Genomic DNA, 23,488 nt, shown 5'->3' on the forward strand with positions numbered 1-23,488 from the left:
GCCAGGGGGACTGCCACACATCGAGGCCAGAACAACCACCCACATCGAGGCCAGAACAACCACCGGGCTTTGATGCCACTGTTGGGTCTTTGGGGGGGGGGGAGCCAGGGGGACCGACACACATCTTTGGGGGGGGGGGGAGCCAGGGGGACTGCCACACATCGAGGCCAGAACAACCACCGGGCTCTGATGCCACTGTTGGGTCTTTGGGGGGGGGGGGAGCCAGGGGGACCGGCACACATCGAGGCCAGAACAACCACACAAGCAAGAGAGACACCACACTCTTACCCAAAACCTTAAGGCAGGCAATGGGTTTATGGGTTCTCTTACTTATAAGGTGTTCAACCTTTACTCTTTTATCCGATGTGGGACATATAACTCAAACTTGTACACAACAACAAAAATAAGAATCCCAAAATAACATGAAATGCTTTTAGAATTTGGATTGAGCTGCCAAAATCAATTCAAAAATAAGGTACGTTTCCACTTATAAACACATGTTTAAATCATATGTTATCCAATGTCGGACACTTGACGCGGCTCTCATTTTATATGATCATTTTGGTTCTCAGCAAAAAAAACTATGATACCCATGACAAATGCTAGCACGAGGTCTGAAATTGTAATGACAACAACAATACTTGATACGGGGGAGATAGATCAATGATTTTGATATTGGTCCTGCAATATTCCTATCCACATAATATTATAAATATACACAATATGCTATGCCTGCTTGTCTTTGAATAAATAATGCCACGATAAATTAAAAATGTGATGTCATCGCTACATAATAAGAAAAGAACTACAAATTGACTATTTTGTCACTTGTTAGCTAGTTGACGACCATTGACTTGATTGCATAAATATTACCAAGTATAAATTAATTTTGTTTACAAAAATCATTCTATTTTTTTTTTATAGATTCAACTCACTAGAGATTATTCTTGTTTTTTTTGTTGTTATCATTTTACTAGTAAGAAGAAGTTTCTACCACCGCACAACAATGATTAATCATAGAATATGTGGGACACATAAGTTAAGTTCTTCCATTGCAACCGAATTTTTTCTATTCGTAAGAGTCAATCATCGAACTCTTCACCACTTGATAACCATTGTTGGTCACTAGAGATAATTCCATTCGAGTTGTACAAGACATTAAATATGCGTATCTCTCTTAGCCGAATTTAAATCTTAGTTCACTATATTGTAAAAGTCTAATCTCTAACAGTAACCGCAACCTACTCTAGTTTTTAATCCAACCCATCTAATAACTTTATTAAATGGATCATATATTTAACTTCAATATTCAATTATACTCCAACTGTGTTAGATCTTCAAATTTTATTTGTTTATTAGTTTATTGTTGTAAAAAGTATCTCATACCATATACTAGAAAATAGATATCAATTCTTTTAAAACTATAATCAAATCATAATAACAAATTCAATTAATCAAACATATGAAGGCCTAACTTATATGATCAAACAACATCTTTTCGCTAAGTGCTAAAATTATTTAATTTTGATATTACATTACGGTATGATATTACATTACTCTATACATATAGAAAGTGGTGTTCCATTTTAATCGCTAAATGTTAACTTTGAAGTTTTGACATGAATACGATCTTGTTTTTTGATTCCCAATCTCAGAGAAAGAATGTTCTTGAGTACTTGACCTTGCTGAGATTGTGCTCTCCTTATAGGTGCGGGATCTTGCGAAATGCAGACCACTCCCTACATCACTCATAAATTGCGAGAACCGTAGACTTGTTATCTCTTTTTGGGTCGTGCCAACCTCACTATCTTCCTCACTCACCACCAATTGCAACACAAACTCTAAACCCCCAACCACTTGACTCATTGAGGGTCGTTGAATTCCATCGTCATGCAAACAACTCAACGCCAACTTGCAATAATATTCCAAACACTCACCCGTGATAGAATCCCTTAGGAATGGATCCACTATTTGTTCAATCGCCACACCTTCATCATAGCATCTTTTAAACCAACAAACTAGACTAGCTGTATTCTTATCCAAATCGCGAACCAAAGGTGGCCTAGCACACAACACCTCAAGAAGCACAACACCGAAGCAGTACACATCAGATTTAAGAGTAAGCCTTTGGAACATATAGTACTCAGGATCTAAGTACCCCAAGCTTCCCTTAACCATCGTGCTGACATGGGTAGTCAATATACCTGTTGGTCCCACCTTGGATAACCCGAAATCAGAAACCTTAGCTATCCATTTCTCATCCAACAATATGTTGGTGCTCTTTACGTCACGATGTATTATCTTGTTCTTCACCTCAGTATGAAGATAGTTCAGCCTTCTAGCTGCACCCAAAAGAATTTCAAGCCTCTGCTTCCATGGTAGGGGCTGGTTATTAGAACCATAAAGATACTCGCAGAGAGTACCGTGCTGCATGAACTCATAGACCAGAATCATCTCTGTCTTGTCATTGCAATATCCCACAAGGGATACCAAGTGAATGTGGCGAAGCTGGGAGAGCAACTCAATCTCGTTGATGAACTCATTGGCACCTTGTTGAGAGCCCGACCTGAGGCGTTTTATCGCAACGGGTGTGGATCCATCGATGAAACCTTTGTACACATTCCCAAACCCCCCAACACCGATAATGTTTTCATCATCGAAGTTTTTTGTGGCTGCTCTGATCTCCGCGATTGTAAAGTAGCGGCACAAATAGGATGGTAAAGTTGACGAACCTTCTTTCTTTGTTTTCCACAAACTTTCTTTCATTTTAATAGGATATTCAAATCTTCTTGTCCTTATAATTAAAACTATTATTCCCACAGCAAGAAATGTGAGCAAGAGAGATGAAACTCCAACTATGACTATGGTTGACTTCTTGGACTTTGATTTTTCTTTTTGAGATGATAGTACAATGTGTTTGTTGGGATTCAAACCAGCAAGATTGTTATATTTATCACTAATTTTGAAAATCTCGATTCCATTAAGAATAACATCACGATATACCGTAGGCATGGGTTTTGGTAATCGTTGAAGCTTGATTGAAAGATACACTCTTTCAATTTGAGAGACTAATCCCTCTTGGTACATAGTCACAACATAATCCTTATGAACAGGAACCATACGAACACCACTCCATCCTATCACATCCGCCTTTTCTTCAACCAAAGTGTTATCTATGAATATCTGAAAGACTCTATCACCTTTATAATTGACACCCGGGGTAAACTCACAAAAATGCAACCTTACCATATAAGTAAAACTAGAATCAACTTCAAAATTCCAAGTTACATTGTAATCTTCTGTGGCATACATTTCATAACTTCTTGCAGTTAAGTATACAGCTTCTGGTGCAGTGTAATTTGGAATGTTATTGCTTGAATAGTTGAGATGCTCTCCAAAATCACTTGATACACTGTATGGATATTGTTTCTCCAAGTAAAGAGGATAATCATTGTCCCAACTACGAAACATGCCCGTATCTTGGTTTGGTGGAACTTGATTGTCACCAACGTTGACTCTATAAACCATCTCCAAGGCTTTGTCTTTATGAATTCGGTATTCTGTGTAGTCTGAGTCAACTGGTTTGAAATAGTAATTTGGGTCACTGAGGTTTGTGTAATAGAGAAAAGAAGGCATAGACACAACTTCGATCCCGTTAATAAAAGCATAATAAACACTTGATTGGTTTATGCTGTTAGGAATGAAAGTTATGTTTAACTTCTCATTTGGTTTGATTTGGATGCAATATTCTTTGTTAACTATTTCGTCATCATGGTAGAACCAAAGAGAGGGGTTGAAGTTTTTAAGAAGGGTAAAGTCGTTCACTTTGACAGAGAAAATTGCATTGGAAGGTTCAAAGTTTTGATAAGAAGTAGGGTAAAAATGAAGGCGAAGAAAAACAGGGGAAGTAGTGGTGATGTTAGAAAATGAGTATGTGAAATTTGAGAAAGAGATACGTGCGTGTGTGTATGGAGCTTGGATATTTGATAGGGAACTAGGTGATGTTTTAAGAGATGGGTTTGTGGTTTTTGGTTCAATGAAAGTAAAGAAATTGGAATTATCAATATTATCACCAACCCAAATTCGTCCATCTAAGGCATCATTGTTTGTTGAGGAGCCACAATTGATGGCTAAGTTGTAAATTGGATTGTATGAGTTAGCAAGTAGAGGGAACAATAGCAAAAAGAGAGATAGTATGATGATTTTTGTGTAAATTTTTTTGTTTATGGAGTTTGCCATATCTGTGTGAGAATAGAGTGAACGTATAGAAGTTGCATTCATTTATTATTATTATTATATACATTGAGAGGTAGGAAGGGAAATTTCCATAAAATAACACTTGAGACTGATCATGAAATCCATTGCATTGAAATGGTCAAATGATTTCCTTTGCCAGCAATTAGGATCACATAATTGTGGATAGGAAATTCTCATTTATGTTTTATAAATTGAAAATCATACGAAGGAAATATAATTTTAATTTTTTTATAAGCAGATATATATTATTGGGAATACTTCCAACCCTTTAGGTTCATTGCATAAAATCCAAGTGATTAAGCATTAGACACCAATCAGAGAACACAATGTTTTCATTTATTTCCCCTTCTCCCACTTAACCTCAACCAAGACATAAGTTTAATGTTCTCCACAACACACCCTCATTGAAAATACTACTAATACATTCATAATTGTGGATAGGAAAACACTCATTCTTTTTACTAATTGAAAACCATACGAAGGAAATAAAAATACTAATGCACTTCATTCTTATTACAATAGAGTGACAGATTTACTTATTTCTTACATATTTAGAAAGAAAAAAAATGACTAAAATAAAAATTATAACTCAATCAAGTTCCCATTTTGTTTTGATTGTTCAAGAGTACAATTTGTTAGTTATATCCTTTTTAAATTACTGTCACTTACTCTTATTCAATTGCGATTTATACACTAGTGTATGTTTGTCTAATTACTAAAACACACATGTTACCACAGTTTTTTCTACATTACCCCTATCAAAGAAAAACTCCCTTTTCTTCCTCTTTATTTTTGAAATTAGTTTCCATTTTCATCTCAAGAACATCAAACTTATTTTTCTCCATGTGAGCTCCCATGACTAGATTTATGCACTTTTCCTGCGGAATTACCAGCAGATTTTGGTAAAATTTTCGCAGAAAACCGGTTTCCTGCGGATTTTGCAAAGGATTTAGGTGGCTGGGTAATAACTTCGTGGGTAAATATTTTCTGAGGATTTTGAGAACCGCAAGAAATGTTCCTGGGGAAATTTCCATTCAAATAGTGAAAAATATCCGCAGGAAGCCTTTGGGCAGAGATGGAGGAGTTCGGGTTCCCCTGCCAAGGAACATTTTCCTGCGAACAAAACCGCAAGCAATTCTGCAGCAAATTCCGGAAGAAAATCCACATGAAATTTGCTAGATATTTTTTAGCAAAATTTATTACTTATTTTCCTTTAATGTATGTTAAAAGGCATGCTAATAATTAACTTTAATTATTTGTATAATAATTAAGTTTATTAGGAAGTGTCTTAATAGTCAAATTTGGAACATATGCAATTTAATAGGATTTGCATGCGGTAGTAGGATGCGCAGGAAACTTGTCCTGAGCAACAGGAAGGAAGCACAACAAAATCGTCAGGAATTCCTGCAGATAATTTTGCGTAGGACAATCCGTAGGTAAAAGGAAAAATTCTAGCAGTACATTCCCCTTATTCCATAATCAAATACTACTTGTCATTACGAGGTAAATTGCCCTCAAATGATCAAGGGTAGCGTATTTTTTTTTTTTCTTCTTCTTCTTATGATTAGTTATTTTAAACATGAAACTTCTTCATCAACATGTGATCTCTATCTCTTTCGTTATATATTCAAATCCTACTTATCATTAAGTGTAAATATTTATCAAGGGGTAATATAAACATCACCGATAACTAAAATCACTCTGTAAACAATAATACCTATATGGATGTTCGAGTGAAGACGAAGACTTGGTGAAGTCTTTCGAAAATTTTGGCATCCAAGATATTTAAAACAAAGTCATGGGAAAAGCTCCAAAACGTCGTTTTTAAAATAGAAATTGACCATTTTGTTCGTTTGTAAATCGACGTTTCATGACCACATGCAGGAAGAAGATTATGTTCCAAAATAATAATTGGCTCAGAAGAGCTTTCTCTAAAATTGGTGAATTAAAAGCATTTTGTTTCGTGTCCCACTTGATGCAGTGATAGTTAGGGACTACTATTCTCTAATGTTTTTTATATAGACCAAGTTACATATATTACTTAAAATTTACACATACAACTGCACCGTTTTATATTTAAATAAAACCGATCCAACATATATTAAGGTCTAAGGCAAATTTTTAAGTTGAGTCCCTTTTGAATTTCATGATAATACTTTCATAACTTTACTTTATGTTAATATTAATTAATTTTTTCATACATTTTAGATAGAAAATATAATATTACGCAATTAATTTCATTTTATATTTTTTTTCTATTGATAACAAAATCATTGATTTAATTTTTGTTTAGAAAAATATCAATTTTGGGTAATATTTTTTTAATAATTTTAGTTTAGTAGAATATCAGACATTTTTATCAAGTAAATTTTGATCAATAATAATAATATAAGACGTTATGTCAAATAATATTTTTATCGATAAGCAAGTTATTTTATCTATAAGCCGTTAACATCTTAAGTTAGTGGACTCCTATCAGATACGACGGCTTGACTATAAGTTTATCCAAATTCCTAAGTAAGTTATTTTATCTACAAGTCATTAACGTCTTAATGTTTTGAAATTTTTGAATTTAGTATAATCAATGTTTGAAAACTATTGAATTGTACGGTGGATACAGTGGCGTAGCCAGAAATTTTCAACAGTGGGGGCATCAAATCAAATTTCAGTTTTTCCTTTTTTGTAGATGAACCCAATTTTATACTTCCACATTCATCAATTGCTTGAGGATTAAAAACTGATGATTGCTTTAAACTTGACTCTCTTTTAATAAAATTGTTTCCATTGTTTATTGCTAGAAATAAAATAGACTACAATTAAAACTATGTTCAAATCATACTCATACATTATATAACTCATATCATATTCAATAAACCTAATTGCCAACTTCTTATTTGTAAACACGATGCCCAGTGGCTAAATTTAGAAGGAAATTTTTTTTTCACTCACTACCAATTGCAGTGCAAACTCTAGACCCCCAACCACTTGACTCATTGATGGTCGTTGAGTCCCATCATCATGCAAACAACTTAACGCCAACTTGCAATAATGTTTCAAGCACTCATCTGTGATAGAATCCCTTACGAATGGATCGACTATTTGTTCAATTGCCACACCTTCATCGTAACATTTTTTTAAACCAACAAACTAGACTAGCCGTATTCTTATCCAAATCACGAACCAAAGGTGGTCTAGCACACAACACCTCAAGAAGCACCACACTGAACGAGTACACATCAGATTTTAGAGTTAGCCTTTGGAGCATATAATATTCGGGATCCAAATATTTGAAGCTCCCCTTCACCATCGTGCTGACATGGGTAGTTGATATCCCTGTCGGTCCCACCTTGGATTACTCAAAGTCGGAAACCTTAGCCACCCATTTATCATCCAACAATATGTTGGTGCTCTTCACGTCGCGGTGTATTATCTTCTGTTTCACCTCAGTATGAAGATAATTCAGCCCTCTCGCTGCACCCAAAAGAATCTCAAGCCTTTGCTTCCACGATAGAGGCTGGTTATTAGAACCATAAAGATACTCACAAAGAGTACCGTGCTGCATGAACTCATAAACCAGAATCATCTCTGTGTCGTCATTGCAATATCCTACAAGGGATACCAAGTGAATGTGGCGAAGCTGGGAGAGCAATTAGATTTCGTTCATGAACTCGTTGGCTCCTTGTTGAGAGCCTGATTTGAGGCGTTTTACGGCAACAAGTGTGGATCCATCGACACAGCCTTTGTACACGTTGCCAAACCCTCCGACTCCAATGATGAAATCATCATCAAAGTTGTTTGTAGCTGCTCTGATCTCTGCAATTGTAAAGTACCGGCAAAGATGACAACTCTGTGTTCTTTGTCTTCGACAAGTTATCTGCCATGGCATTGTGAAACCTTCTCCTTAGCCAAAAAACTATGATACCCACAATAATTGCTAGAACTAGGCCTGAAACTGCAATTACAACAACAAAAGTTGTGGTGATCTTAAATTTTTTTTGACGCAGGGGGAGATAGAACAATGGATTTTGATATTGGTCCTGCGAGATTGTTATTTTTGTCACTTATTTTTAAAATCTCGATTCCATTGAGTGTGACATCACGGTATAATGTGACGATATTTTTGGGTACTCGTTGTAGCTTGATTGAAAGATTAACTCTTTCAATTTGAGAGCTTCCGTCTTGATGGTACATAGGCACAACATAGTCCTTATGAACATCAGCTTTTTTCTCAGCCAAAATATCATCTATAAAAATCTGAAAAACTCTATCACCTGGATTCTTGATATGCCAATCAAACTCACAAAAATGTAACCTTACCATATAAGTAAAAGAAGAATCAACTTCAAAATTTCAAGTTACATTGTAATCCTCTGTTATATGCATTCCATAACCTCTTGCAGTTAAGTAGACAGCTTCTGGTGCAGTGTATTTCGGAATGGTGTTGTTTAGGTAGGTGAGATTATGTGTAAAGTCACTTGATACACTTAGTGGATGTTCTTTTTCCAAGTAACGAGGATAATCATTTTCCCAATCACGAAACATACCTGTATCATAATTTGGTGGAACTTGATTTGGACAAATGTTGACTCTCTAAACTGTTTCCAAAGCTTTGTCGTTAAGAATTTGGTAATCTGTGGTATCGAGGCTAAGGGAATTTAAATGATAATATGGGTCATCGAGGTTAGTGTAATAGAGAAAAGAAGGCATTGAAACAATCTCAATTCTGTTGACGAAAGCATAAGCGTTTGATTGATTTGTGAATTTGGGAATGAAAGTTATTGTTGGAACACTAGTCATTCTAGTGAAGAAAATTGGAAAGAAAAACACTATGAAAGAACTAATGTGTGGGTGTGACTTAAAAATGTCCCACATTGGAGGGTCACCCCAAACTAGTAAGTGTTTATATATGGGTAAAGTGACCTCCAAGGGTGTGCCCTTGGGGTACCCAATTTTGTGAACGGGTGAACGCTTACAAAATATATATATATCACGCGCGACGACGCCGTCCGTCGGGCCGGGCTTGGGTCGTGGAATAAAAAAATGATGATATATATATTTTTTGTCACTTGAAAATGTTAAATTAATTAAATAATTAATTTAATCATTATCCGTAAGCGTTACGCGTAACAAATAAATTTGTTACGATCCGACCCGATCCAAACGGATATATCCAATTAAGCAAACTTAATTCCCAAGTCACTAGTTTTTTGTTACAAACTCTCCCTATAAAAGGAGAGCTCGCCCCATTCATTCTTCACACCGAAAATTCACAGTCGATGCTTCTTGTACCTTTTCCTCTCTTCTCCCTCTGACTTGTTTTAACAAGTTTCTTCTGCTTATACTCCTTTCTGTCCCGTCGGTTTTGAATAGAGCGGTTACGTACCGTATCAAGTGGCTTCGATCGAACGATTGAACCATACGGTTTCGAATAGAGCGGTTACGTACCGTATCGAGTGGCTTCGATCAAACGATTGAACCATACTTTGAGGTGTAATTCTCGAGCGACTATATACTGTGCAGTATATACTCGTAACAGTGATCTGGGCTGTTTTATCCTAGAGACGGCGTGGTTGTTAGTCTACCTTGCACAAACTAGGGTAGTGCCGCGAAACGTCTTAAAGAAAGCGACCTGGTCGTGACTCACCCAGTAATTTCGTTCGGTATATTTAAAAAAAAAAAGAAAACAACAATTTTAAGACGTTTCTGAAAACATGAGTACCAACAACGAAATTACTGTATCTGGAACAGCTATCGATTTCAACAAACCGTTTAAGTTTCACGGTAGTAACTTCAAGCGTTGGCAAACAAAGGTGATGTTTTTTCTAACTACTAAAAAGGTTGCCCACGTCTTGAAGAACAACGTACCTGTGATACCATCAATGTCGGTTCCTATGGAAACAACTAGTAACGGTAAGACAGCAGTGGCTACAGATGCTTCTGTATCTGCGACAAATGCTGAGTTGGAAAGGCTTACTGCCGAACATGTTGAAAAGGTGAAACAGGCTGAAAAGGATATACTCCTCTGGCAAGATGATGATTGCCTGTGCAAGAATTATATTTTGAACTGTCTTGCGGATCATCTATATGATCTGCATCTGATTCATAAGACAACTAAGGATGTTTGAGATGCTCTTCAGAATAAATATAACATTGAAGAGGCTGGCTCAAAGATATTTGTTGTGAGCCGGTACCTAAACTATAAGATGAACGACGAGAAATCTGTCGAAGAACAATCTCAGGAGCTTCAGAATATAGCTCATGAGATTTTTGTTGAAGGGATTCAATTACCTGAGCAGTTTCAGATTGCTGTGATAATTGATAAACTGCCCCCTGCTTGGAAGGACTTCAAGAATGCCCTTAGGCATAAGACTAAGGAGTTGTCTCTTGAAAGTCTGATTACTCGACTTCGTATTGAAGAAGAGGCAAGAAAACAAAAACTGAATGAAGAGGTGTTTGCTGTCTCGAACAACAACACTAAAAAGAAATCTGTGGGTGCTGTTCTGAAGCCTACTGGTAAACAATTTAAGAATCAGAACCGCCCTGCAAATAAGAATTCCAATCGGAATAAGAATAGGAACCCACCAAAGGTCCCAAGAGTTCAACCATCAAAGAATGACCCTGCTCAACCGGTCAATTGCTACAATTGCGGACAACCAGGTCATATGGCACGAAAGTGTAGAAACCCATCCACTAGACCGGCTCAAGCTCAGACTCACTTGACAACAAATGAGGAGCAGCCGTATACTGCAATGACAACTGAAGTCAACATGGTGGGTGGATCTGATGATTGGTGGATCAACATGGTGTGTGAATCTGATGGTTGGTTCTTATTTGGCATGCACGACTCTGTCACGTTAATAAACGAATCATTTCTAATATGAGCAATATCGGTTTAATTCCTAAGTTATCTTTGAATGAATGTTAGTTTTTTTCTTTGAATCAATTGGAAAAATGTTAGTTTTGTAGTCAAGCAAAAATAACAAAAGGATTTCATAAATCTGTAATAAGAGAAACCGAACCATTTGAATTAGTACATTCTGATATATGTGAACTTGATTGTAATCTGACTAAAAACGGGCAAAGATACTTTATAACTTTTATTTATGATTGCTCTGATTACACTTATGTGTATTTAATGGAAAAAAAACAAAAGTGAAGTGCTTGATATGTTTAAAATATTTGTTAAAGAAATTGAAAATCAAATCAATAAAAGAATCAAGTGTTATCGTAGTGACAGAGGCATGAAATATTTATCACACACATCCAATGAGTATTATAAAGAGCACGGAATAATTCATGAAACAACTGCACCTTACTCTCCTGAGATGAACGGTAAAGCGGAAAAAAAATCGAACCTTTACCGAATTAGTAGTTGCTATCATGCTTAATTCTGGTGCAGCGCCTCATTGGTGGGGAGAAATTTTACTGACTGTTAGCTATGTGCTAGACAGAGTACCTAAAACTAAGAACAAAATTTCTCCTTATGAAATTTTGAAGAAAAGACAACCAAACTTGTCTTATTTCCGAACATGGGACTGTTTAGCCTATGTTAGAATTCCCAATCCAAAGAGAGTCAAACTAGCCAGTAGAGCCTATGAATGTGTATTCATTGGGTATGCCTTAAACAGTAAAGCATATAGGTTTTATGACCTAAAGGCGAAAGTGATCATAGAATCAAATGACGCCGATTTCTATGAAACGAAATTTCTCTTTCTATCAAGAGATAGTGGGGGAAATAGTGGGGGCGCAAATATGAACTCTACACCTGATCACAATCCAGTGATTAGGGATAGTGATAAGAGCATCATAACTGATGTAACAGAACTTCGAAGAAGTAAGAGAGCAAGAACTGCTAAAGAGTATGGACCTAAATATGTGGTCAATACATTAGAAGAGGATCCATCAAATCTCAAAGAAGCTTTGTCTTCCTTGGATGCAGACTTATGGCAAGAAGCCATAAATGATGAAATGGATTCTCTACTATCTAATGAAACATGGCACTTGGCTGAACTGCCTCCAGGCTGCAAACCAATAGGTTGTAAATGGATTTTGAAAAAGAAACTGAAACCTGATGGAACTGTTGATAAATACAAGGCACGCCTTGTAGCCAAAGGTTTCAGACAAAGAGAAAATATAGATTCTTTCGATACCTACTCACCAGTTACTCGAATCACATCCATAAGGGTACTAATTTCCTTGGCTGCTGTTTATAACTTGATAGTACACCAAATGGATGTGAAAACTGCTTTTTTGAATGGTGAGTTGGAAGAAGAAATCTATATGGAACAACCTGAAGGTTTTGTAGTCCATGGACAAGAAAGCAAAGTTTGTAAGTTAGACAAATCTCTATATGGTCTAAAACAAGCCCCTAAGCAATGGCATGAAAAGTTTGACAACTTAATGATTTCGAATGAGTTCAAAGTGAATGAAAGTGACAAATGTATTTATTACAAGTATGATAAAAATGTTTGCACTATCATATGTCTATATGTAGACGATCTACTCATATTTGGGTCAAACATTCCTGCCATAAATTCTGTGAAATCACTGTTGAGTAACAACTTTGATATGAAGGACCTAGGAGAAGCAGACGTAATTCTTGGCATCAAGATTACTAGATCAGATAAAAGAATTTCCTTGGATCAGTCTCATTACGTTGAGAAGATATTAAGGAAATATAACTATTTTGATTGAAAAACCTGCAAGCACACCTTATGATCCAAGTGTAAAACTTTTTAAGAACACTGGAGATGGTGTTAGACAAACTGAATATGCGAGCATCATTGGCAGTCTCAGATATGCCACTAATTGCACTAGACCCGACATTGCTTATGTCATGGGACTCTTATGCAGATTTACAAGTAGGCCAAGCAAGGAGCATTGGCATGCTATTGAGAGAGTCATGAGATACCTGAAAGGGACTATGACATTAGGACTACATTATCAAAAATATCCTGCTGTACTTGAAGGGTACAGTGATGCAGATTGGAACACCTTGTCGGATGATTCCAAAGCGACCAGCGGCTATATATTTAGCATAGCTGGAGGAGCTGTTTCTTGGAAGTCTAAGAAGCAGACCATTCTGGCTCAGTCCACAATGGAATCCGAGATGATAGCACTAGCTACTGCTAGTGAAGAAGCAAGTTGGCTAAGATCCTTGCTAGCTGAAATCCATTTATGGGAGAAACCGTTGCCAGCTGTGTTAATTCATTGCGATAGTACCGCGGCTATTGTAAAGATTAAGAATCGTTATTACAATGGTAAGAGACGACAGATAAGGCGAAAACACAGCATGATTAGAAAGTGTATCTCTAATGGAGCGGTTAGAGTTGATTTTGTACGTACAAAAGAAAACTTAGCTGATCCTTTGACGAAAGGACTTAATAGAGAGAAAGTCCGAGAAACATCCAGTAGGATGGGACTAATGTCTATAGCCCACTGAATGATGGTAACCCGACCTATATGACTGGAGATCCCAAGATTTAGGTTCAATGGATAAAAACAAGTCATGAAGTGGTAGAACATGCTATGAGAGAAAAAATATAGAAAGCATGATCCTGCAACGAAAGAAGGATGAGGTAATAGTAACTCTTAATGAGATCTATACTCTATGTTGAGTGGGGTACACAGCTACAGGAGTACCCTTGATAGACTCACCTATACGAATGTGGAACTTAGGCCGGTCCTATGGAATTTTGAGGCAGAATTCCTAGAGCATTCGTTAAAACGCACGGGCTTTTAGAATACACCTATGAAAAGGTTTGTGTGTGGATTCTATGTCTGAGATAGAGTTTAATGCTGTAAGCAACTCTTGTTAAATCAGAATACCTTCCACTATGCAAAGGTTCAAGTTGTTGGCGACACCTTTGTATATTAGCAAATCTTATGGAAACGTTTTACGTTATTTCTCGAAACCATTTTGAAGTCAAGTGGGGGATTGTTGGAACACTAGTCATTCTAGTGAAGAAAATTGGAAAGAAAAACACTATGAAAGAACTAGTGTGTGGATGTGACTTAAAAATGTCCCACATTGGAGGGTCACCCCAAACTAGTAAGTGTTTATATATGGGTAAAGTGACCTCCAAGGGTGTGCCCTTGGGGTACCCAATTTTGTGAACAGATTTTGTGAACAGGTGAACGCTTACAAAATATATATATCACGCGCGACGACGACGCTGCCGTCCGTCCGACCGGCCGGGCTGGGCTTGGGTCGTGGGTCGTGGAATAAAAAAATGATATATATATTTTTTGTCACTTGAAAATGTTAAATTAATTAAATAATTAATTTAATCATTATACGTAAGCGTTACGCGTAACAAATAAATTTGTTACGATCCAAAACGCGTATCCAGAAACTTCCGGATATATCCAATTAAGAAACAAAACGCGTTTGCTTAAGGATTAAGCAAACTTAGTCCCCAAGTCACTCGTTTTTTGTTACAAACTCTCCCTATAAAAGGAGAGCTCGCCCCATTCATTCTTCACACCGAAAATTCACAGTCGATGCTTCATGTGCCTTTTCCTCTCTTCTCCCTCTGACTTGTTTTAACAAGTTTCTTTTGCTTCTACTCCTTTCTGTCCCGTCGGTTTTGAATAGAGCGGTTACGTACCGTATCGAGTGGCTTCGATCGAACGATTGAACCATACGGTTTCGAATTGAGCGGTTACGTACCGTATCGAGTGGCTTCGATCAAACGATTGAACCATACTTTGAGGTGTAATTCTCGAGCGACTATATACTGTGCAGTATATACTCGTAACAGTGATCTGGGCTGTTTTATCCTGGAGACGGCGTGGTTGTTAGTCTACCTTGCACAAACTAGGGTAGTGCGGCGAAACGTCTTAAAGAAAGCGACCTGGTCGTGACTCACCCAGTAATTTCGTTCGGTATATTTAAAAAAAAAAAAAGAAAACAACAGTTATGTTTAGGTTCTCACCTGGTTCCTTTGTGATGCAATATTCTTTGGTGATTGTCTTGTTATCGTTTTGAAGCCAAAGTAAGGGGTTAAAGTCTTTAAGAAGGGTAATGTTGTTTCCTACTTTGACTGTGAAAAGGGCATTTGAGGTTTCAAAGTTTTGATATGATGTCGGGTAAAAATGGAGGCGAAGAAAAACAGTATTAGCGACGGCATCAATGTCAATAACACTACTAGGAAATGAGACTGTGAAATTGGAAAAAGAAAGTCGTGCGGAGGAAAAAGGAATTCGTTTAACCAAATCAAAGTTAGGAATAGCTTTGGTTTTGACAGATGAGAATTCAGTGTGTAGTTCAATGATAGAGAACAATTTGGTGTCGTCAATGTCCCCAACCCAGGTTCGGTTTTCAAAGATAGTATCTATGGAGTGGCCGCAATTCACGGCTAAATTATTATATGAGCAGTTAACCTCTAGAGGGAAGAACAATAGATGACGGAGAAACAAAATACCAGACAATAGGGTGATTTTACTAGGAACTATGTTCTTTAGGAGGTTGGCCATAGCTAAAGAATTTTTTTTGAAGTATGCCATGCAAGAAGTTGCAGTTATTGAGGGTGGAACGTGTATTGGAAAATAATGTTCCAACTTTCAACTTCAAAATGACAATCAAATACACGATTTTTACCTAAATTATTTTGGTATAGTGGAATTTAGAATTTTTAAGCAAAGTTTTAGGTTCGAACTTTATAGATAACGTATAATTGGAATAAGAGACTCAATTAAAGATGAACAATTCTTTCTAAAAAAAAATATAGGGTCAATTCTCGCAAATATTGTCATTAACAAATGCGATAGATACTTTACGTATAGTTTGATTTAAACAAAAAATACATGTGCTTGTGTTGGTGTATTATTTTTTAAATCCATAATGGATTAGATGAAAATTGTAAACGAAATCATTTAAAAAAAATCTAAATGAAAGATAGAGATAGAAATATAAGGTATAATGTATGATATCCTAAATTTGAATTTCGGGTGTTATTTTGCTAAACGTATTATAAGATAAAGAAATCACTAAGAAACAACACCAATAGGGATTGGACACGAAATTAGTCACAACTTTGAAATCGTCAAACTTTCCTTTGACAGGGAGATTTAAAACGAATGAGTGGTAGGAGTACACTTGAGTATCTCTAGTTTTTCCCTTCTTTATTTGATTCCTTTTTATTTGTCTTTTCTCTATAATTTCTAGGCACACCCTTTACTTATTCACACAAAAAAAAAGTACGTGCAGAAGTTTATTAGAAAAGGAAAATTCATTTTAAACGAAAAAAGTAAATTAAACGGTTTTTGTATAATTCAACACGAGGAGAGAAAGTGATGTTTATTATGACTGGAGTTAGTCATTGGTGAAAACAAATTGTTGTTTGAAGGAAAGTTACTTAGGAATTAACCAAAAAATTAATTTGTCAGATATAGTTTCGGACCAAATATAAGTTCTATAGAGTTTATCATTAAAGGAAAAATTGAGTGAGTTGCTTCAAGATATAAAATGGCAAAATAAAACCCCCAACCCAAAATAACAAATAACATTTGGTAGAATTCACCATATGAAATGATTTTAGAATTTGGATTGAGCCACCAAAACCAATTTGTAAAACAAGGTATGTTTCCAACTATAAACATATTTTTAAATCATATGTTATTCAATGTGGGACTCTTGACATCTCTCTCATTGTATATGATCATTTCGGTTCTCAGCCAAAAAACTATGATACCCATGAAGGTCTGAAATTGTAATGACAACAATAATTCTTGATGGGGGGAGATAGATCAATGAATTTTGATATTGGTCCTGCAATATTCCTATCCACATCCACATGATAAATATAAACAATATGCTATGCCTGCTAGAAGTCACCTATATTATAACGTGCATATGTGGGATACCACGGGGAGACGAAGACTTGATGAAGACTTTGAATAAATAATGCCACGATAAATTAAAAATATGGTGCCATCACTACATAATAAGGAAAAAACTACAAATTGACTATTTTGTCACTAGTTAGCCAGTTGACGACTATTGACTTGATTACAGAAATATACTAGGGATTGAATTAGGTCAAACTCAAAATCTAAAAATATAGGTGAAAAGGGAAAATCGAGTGAAAAGGGTTTGAATGGAAGAGAATCCGTAAAAATTGAGTTTTTATGGGTTTGAATCGAGTAAAAATGGAGTCAAGAAGGAGGGTGAATGCAGATTTGGGTGTGGAGAAGGAGAAGAAGAGGAAAGATTATGGAGAAGTAGGTGGGATGATTTACGGGGAAGAAGCGAAGATGAATAGAACCGTTGTACATGGTTACGTTAGGGTTTTTTTTTTCTTTCCAAAATCCACATAGGTTGTCTATATGGCATAAAAAAATAATAAAAACGCACCACGTAAGCTTTGACCGAGTCAAAATCAAGGGGGGCATGGTTTTGTAAAGGGGCTGAAACTTGGGAGGCCAATAGTGCTATTTTGAAAATAGGGGGGCCAAATTCGTAAGTTTTACAAACCAGGGAGGCCAAAAGTGCATTTTAGCCTAAATTCAATTAATCAAACATATGAAGGCCTAACTTACTAGAAAATTCAAGATATGATCAAGCAACATCTTTTCGATAAATGCTAAAATTATTTAGTTTTGATACTCCCTCCGTCCCATAATACTTGACACAGTTGACCTTATTACGCATGCCAATGCATAACTTTGAGCTTAAATATCTTGAATAATATATTAGAAAAAATTATTAAAATTTGATATTTGGAAAATACTCATCGAGACGAATCTAACAACATCTTATATGATATTAGTTATCTTTGTATATTAGTAGAAAAATACGGTCAAAGTAAATTAGGTCAAAATTGCACATTTTCAAATGGGTCATCTATTGCGGGACAGAGGGAGTATTATATTATGCTATACATATATAAAGTGATGTTCCATATTAATCGCTAAATATAAACATTGAGGTTTTGACATGAATACGACCGTGGTCTTGGATTCACAATGTCCGAGAAAGAATGTTCTAGAGTACTGTCCCTCGCTGAGGCTGTGCTCTCCTTGTAGGTGTGGGATCTTGCAAAATGATGGTCACTCTCTTTGTCACTCACAAACTGCGAGAATTGTTGGCTACCGTCTTCACTCACCTCCATCTGCAACACATACTCTAAACCTATAACTACTTGACTCATTGAGGGTCGCTGAGTCCCATCATCATGCAAACAACTCAACGCCAACTTGCAATAATATTTCAAGCACTCCTCTATGATAGAACCCCTTAGGAATGGATCCACTATTTGTTCAATCGCCACACCTTCATCGTAGCATTTTTTAAACCAACAAACTAGACTAGCCGTATTCTTATCCAAATCACAAACCAAAGGTGGTCTAGCACACAACACCTCAAGAAGCACCACACCGAACGTGTACACATCAGATTTTAGAGTTAGCCTTTGGAGCATATAATATTCGGGATCCAAATACCCAAGGCTACCCTTCACCATTGTGCTAACATGAGTAGTTGATATCCCTGTCGGTCCCACCTTCGATAAACCAAAATCTGAAACCTTAGCCACCCATTTCTCATCCAACAATATGTTCGTGCTTTTCACGTCACGGTGTATTATCTTGTGTTTCACCTCAGCATGAAGATAATGCAACCCTCTCGCAGCACCCAATAGAATATCAAGCCTCTGCTTCCATGGTAGGGGTTGGTTATTGGAGCCATAGAGATATTCACAAAGAGTACCATGCTGCATGAACTCGTAAACCAGAATCATCTCTCCGTCATCATTGCAATATCCTACGAGGGAGACCAAGTGAATGTGGCGAAGCTGGGAGAGCAACTCAATCTCGTTTAAGAACTCGTTGGCACCTTGTTGAGATCCCGATTTAAGGCGTTTTATTGCAACGGGTGTGGATCTATCAATAAAACCTTTGTACACATTGCCAAACCCTCCAACTCCGATGATGAAAACATCATCGAAGTTGTTTGTGGCTGCTCTGATCTCTGCAATTGTAAAGTAACGGCACAAATGGGGCGGAAAGGATGGTAACTCTATGTTCTTTGTCTTCGACAAGTTATCTTCCATGGCATCTTGAAACCTTCTCCTTAGCCAAAAAACTATGATACCCACCATAATTACTAGCAGGAGGCCTGAAACCACACTCGCAACCACGATAATTATGGAAATATTAATTTTTTTGGACGTTTGGGTTGAAGATTGCTGATGCATGGGAGAGATAGGTCCTGCGAGATTTTTATTTTTATCACTTACTTTGAAAATCTCGATTCCATTCAATAGGACGTCACGGTAACTTGATATGGTACTCTTTGGTGCTCGTTGAAGCTTAATTGAAAGATTTAGTCTTTCAATTTCAGAGCTTCCATTTTGAGAGTACATTTTCACAGCATAATCCTTATGAACAGGAACCAAACGCGCACCAGCCCATGTAATCACATCAGCATATTCTTCAGCCATGATATCATTTATAAAGATCTGAAAAACTCTATCACCTATAATGTTGATAAGCTGATCAAACTCACAAAAATGCAACCTTACCATATAAGTAAAAGAGGAATCAACCTCAAAATTCCAAGTTACATTGTAATCCTCTGTGGCATACATTCCATAACTTCTTGCAGTTAAGTAAACAGCTTCTGGTGCAGTGCAATTTTGAATGGTATTGTTTAAATAGTTTAGATGATCACGTTCAAAAACACTTGATACACTTTGTGGATATTCTTTCTCCAAATAACGAGGATAATCTTTTTCCCAATCACGAAACATACCTGTATCATTACTTGGTGGAACATGATTACCACCAACGCTGACTCTATAAACCGTCTCCAAAGATTTGTCCATACGAACTTGGTATTCTGTGTTGTCTATATCAAGTGATTTCAAATGATAATTTGTGTCACTGAGGTTTGTGTAATAGAGAAAAGAAGGCATAGTGACAATTTCTATTCCGTTAATGAAAGCATAATAAACATTTGATTGGTTTATGTTGTTCGGAATGAAAGTTATGTTTAACTTCTCATTTGGTTTAATTTGGATGCAATATTCTTTGGTGATTTTTTCTTCATCATAACGAAGCCAATGTGAAGGGTTGAAGTTTTCAAGAAGGGTAAGGTTGTTGTTAACTTTTGCAGAGAAAATTGCATTGGAGGGTTCAAAGATTTTAGATGAATTTGGGTAAAAATGAAGACGAATAAAAACAGGCAAACTAGTGATGGTAGAAAATGAGTATGTGAAATTTGAGAGAGAGATACGCGCGGTTGTGTATGGAATTTGGGTATTTGAGAGGGAATTAAGTTGCACTGTAAGAGATGGGTTTGTGATTTTTGGTTCAATGAAGGTAAAGAGATTTGAGTTATCAGTATTATCACCAACCCAAATTCGTTTGTCTGAGTCAGTATTGTTTATATCGGAACCACAACTGATGGCTAAACTGTAAATTGGTTTGTATGAAGTAGCAACTAGAGGGAACAATAGCAAAATGAGAGATACTATGGTGTTTTTTGTGTAAATTTTTTTGTTTATGGAGTTTGCCATAGCTGTGAGAGCACAGAGTGAAGAAGATAGATTGATTTGTTGTTGAGATTTTGAATGCTACGTAGAAGTTGCATTGCTTTTATTTTATTTGGATCACATAATTTAACTTTTAAAGAGTTAAATTGATCACTTTTATTTCACCATTTTCCAATATAATATTTTTATTTTTATCATTTTATTTTTTTTAGAAGCTAAAATGGAATATATAACTCAAACAATGCGTTTTTCCTAGCACAAAGGTGTACTAGAAAAGAAATAGACAAGTCCAAACAGTATTTACAAAAAATCTGTACAAGAAAATAAAACTAAAGCCGAAATAACTATTAGCCTATGCCCAACATTGTTAACGGACTAAGCCACCAACCAAAGACACTCTTTTTATCATCTTAATCAATGCCCTAAAAACACTCTTTAAAATTTTTCTATTTATTATTATATACATTGAGAGGTAGGAAGGGAAAATTCCATAAAAAAACATCGAGACTAATCATGAAATCCATTGCATTGAACTGGTCAAATGATTACCTTGGGGAGCAATTAGGATCACATAGTTGTGGATAGGAAAACTCATTTCTGTTTTATAATTGAAAACCATACGAAAGAAATCGATTTTTTATTTTTAGGTTCATTGCATATATACAATCAAGTGATTAAGTATTAGACACCAATCAGAGAACACATTGTTTTCCATTTTTTACCGTACTTCAACTTAACCACAACCAACATAAGTTTGATGTTCTCCGCAACACACCCTCATTGAAAATACTAATGCACTGATAATCGTGGATAGGAAAACACTCATTTCTTTTTGTTAACTGAAAACCATATGACTTAATCAAGTTTTTAACTTTTGTTTTGATAGTTTAAGAGTACAATTTGTTACTTCACTAACAAGTTCGATACGTGCAGTTATATATTCAGAAAATGAGTATGATCAGTGACCATTTTCATTTCAAAAATATCAAACTTCGTCATCTTCTTCATTCAATATATGATATCTATCTCTTTCGTTCAATAATCAAGTCCAACTTATAATAAATGTAAATATTCATCTAGGGATAATATAAATATCAGTATCACCGATAACTAAAATCATTCTGTAAACAATAATACCTATATGAATGCTCGAGGGAAGACGAAGACTTAGTGAAGTCTTTGGAAAATTTTGGCATCCAAGATATTTAAAACAAAGTCACGGGAAAAGCTCCAAAACGTCGTTTTTAAAATAGAAATTGACCATTTCGTTAATTTGTTAATCGACGTTTCATGACCACATGCAGGAAGAAGATTATGTTGCCGAATAGTAATCGGCTGATAAGAGCTTTCTCTAAAAGTGGTGAATTAAAAGCATTTTCTTTCGTGTCCCACTTGCTGCAGTGATAGTTAGGGACTACCATTCTCTAGTGTTTTTTGTATAGACCAAATTACATACATTACCTAAAATTCACACATACAACTACGTTCTATATTTAAATAAGACCGATCTTGTACCAAAAAAAATAAAAATAAAAATAAGACCGATCCAACATATATTAAAGTCTAAGGCAAATTTTTAAGTTGAGTCCCTTTTGAATTTCATGATAATACTTTACTTTATATATGTTAATATTAATTAATTTTTTGGGTTAAATATGTTTTTAGTCCCTATAAAATTGGGACCTTTTAAGTTTAGTCCTTACTTAATTTTAATAGTTCTTTTACTCCCTACAAAAAAATTCTGCACTTAGTATTAGTCTCTCCTCAATTCAAATTTGTTTAGTTTATGCTTAAACTCTTGAGTTTTTGAACAATTTTTTTTCCAAACGTGTTAAGAACATTACTAAAAGTTCCTCTGCAAAATATTGTCGCAAAATTTGATTTCTACGTCCAGATTTTGTTAATTTTATCTTTTACAATATGTTGGTGCTCTTAACGTCACGGTGTATTATCTTCTGTTTCACCTCAGTGTATGAAGATAATTCATCCCTCTCGCTGCACCCAAAAGAATCTCAAGCCTCTGCTTCCACGATAGGGGCTGCTTATTAGAACCATAAAGATACTCACAAAGAGTATCGTGCTGCATGAACTCATAAACTAAAATCATCTATGTGTCGTCGTTGCAATATCCTACTAGGGATACTAAGTGAATGTGGCGCAGCTGGGATAGCAACTCTATTTCATTCATGAACTCGTTGGCACCTTGTTGAGAGCCCGATTTAAGGCGTTTTATCGCAACAGGTGTGGATCTATCAATAAAACCTTTGTACACATTGCCAAACCCTCCAACTCCGATGATGAAAACATGATCAAAGTTGTTTGTGGCTACTCTGATCTCTGCAATTGTAAAGTGTTTTATCTTGGTTTTTTGGGTGTCAAACATTGATTAAGTTTGAACCTTTTTAACCTTTGATATCTCATTTTTTCTTGGGAAGGGAAAAATAAGAAAAAACCCTTGAGAATCGAGGTCCGGGAGTTGTTTTCGCTATAGGAAGGTGTTAGGCACCTATAACGACTATAGTATTCTATAGGAACCGTCTTTACTTTCTACACATGCGCTTTATTTTTAAATGCTATTTGAAAATGTTATTTACACCTAAGGGTTTGCTAGGTTAAGAATTGGAGGGAGAAGAATGTGTTTGAATTTTTGTTTTATTGGACTTGGAGAAGTTTTGACTTCTTGCCTACATACCCTTTTAAGGGATCAAACTCCATGTAGTTCTCTTCCAAAAATG

At 36.0% G+C, this 23,488-nt stretch overlaps 3 pseudogenes across 2 annotated transcripts; all 3 read right to left on the bottom strand.

The window, feature by feature from the left end:
- Positions 1-1,413: 1,413 nt before the first annotated feature.
- On the bottom strand, positions 1,414-4,411 carry LOC146904470 (receptor-like protein kinase FERONIA pseudogene; annotated as a pseudogene). The gene has a single exon (XR_015020528.1). The product of XR_015020528.1 is annotated as a receptor-like protein kinase FERONIA pseudogene (transcript).
- Positions 4,412-7,103: 2,692 nt separating this feature from the next.
- LOC146904471 (receptor-like protein kinase FERONIA) lies at positions 7,104-15,735 on the bottom strand (annotated as a pseudogene).
- Positions 15,736-17,669: 1,934 nt separating this feature from the next.
- On the bottom strand, positions 17,670-20,826 carry LOC146904472 (receptor-like protein kinase FERONIA pseudogene; annotated as a pseudogene). Its single transcript, XR_015020529.1, has one exon. The product of XR_015020529.1 is annotated as a receptor-like protein kinase FERONIA pseudogene (transcript).
- Between the last annotated feature and the right edge of the window lie 2,662 nt (positions 20,827-23,488).

Source organism: Medicago sativa, chromosome 7 (genome assembly GCF_051527215.1).
Source record: "Medicago sativa cultivar Bolivia chromosome 7, Bolivia_mono, whole genome shotgun sequence".
Classification (NCBI taxonomy): Eukaryota; Viridiplantae; Streptophyta; class Magnoliopsida; order Fabales; family Fabaceae; genus Medicago; species Medicago sativa.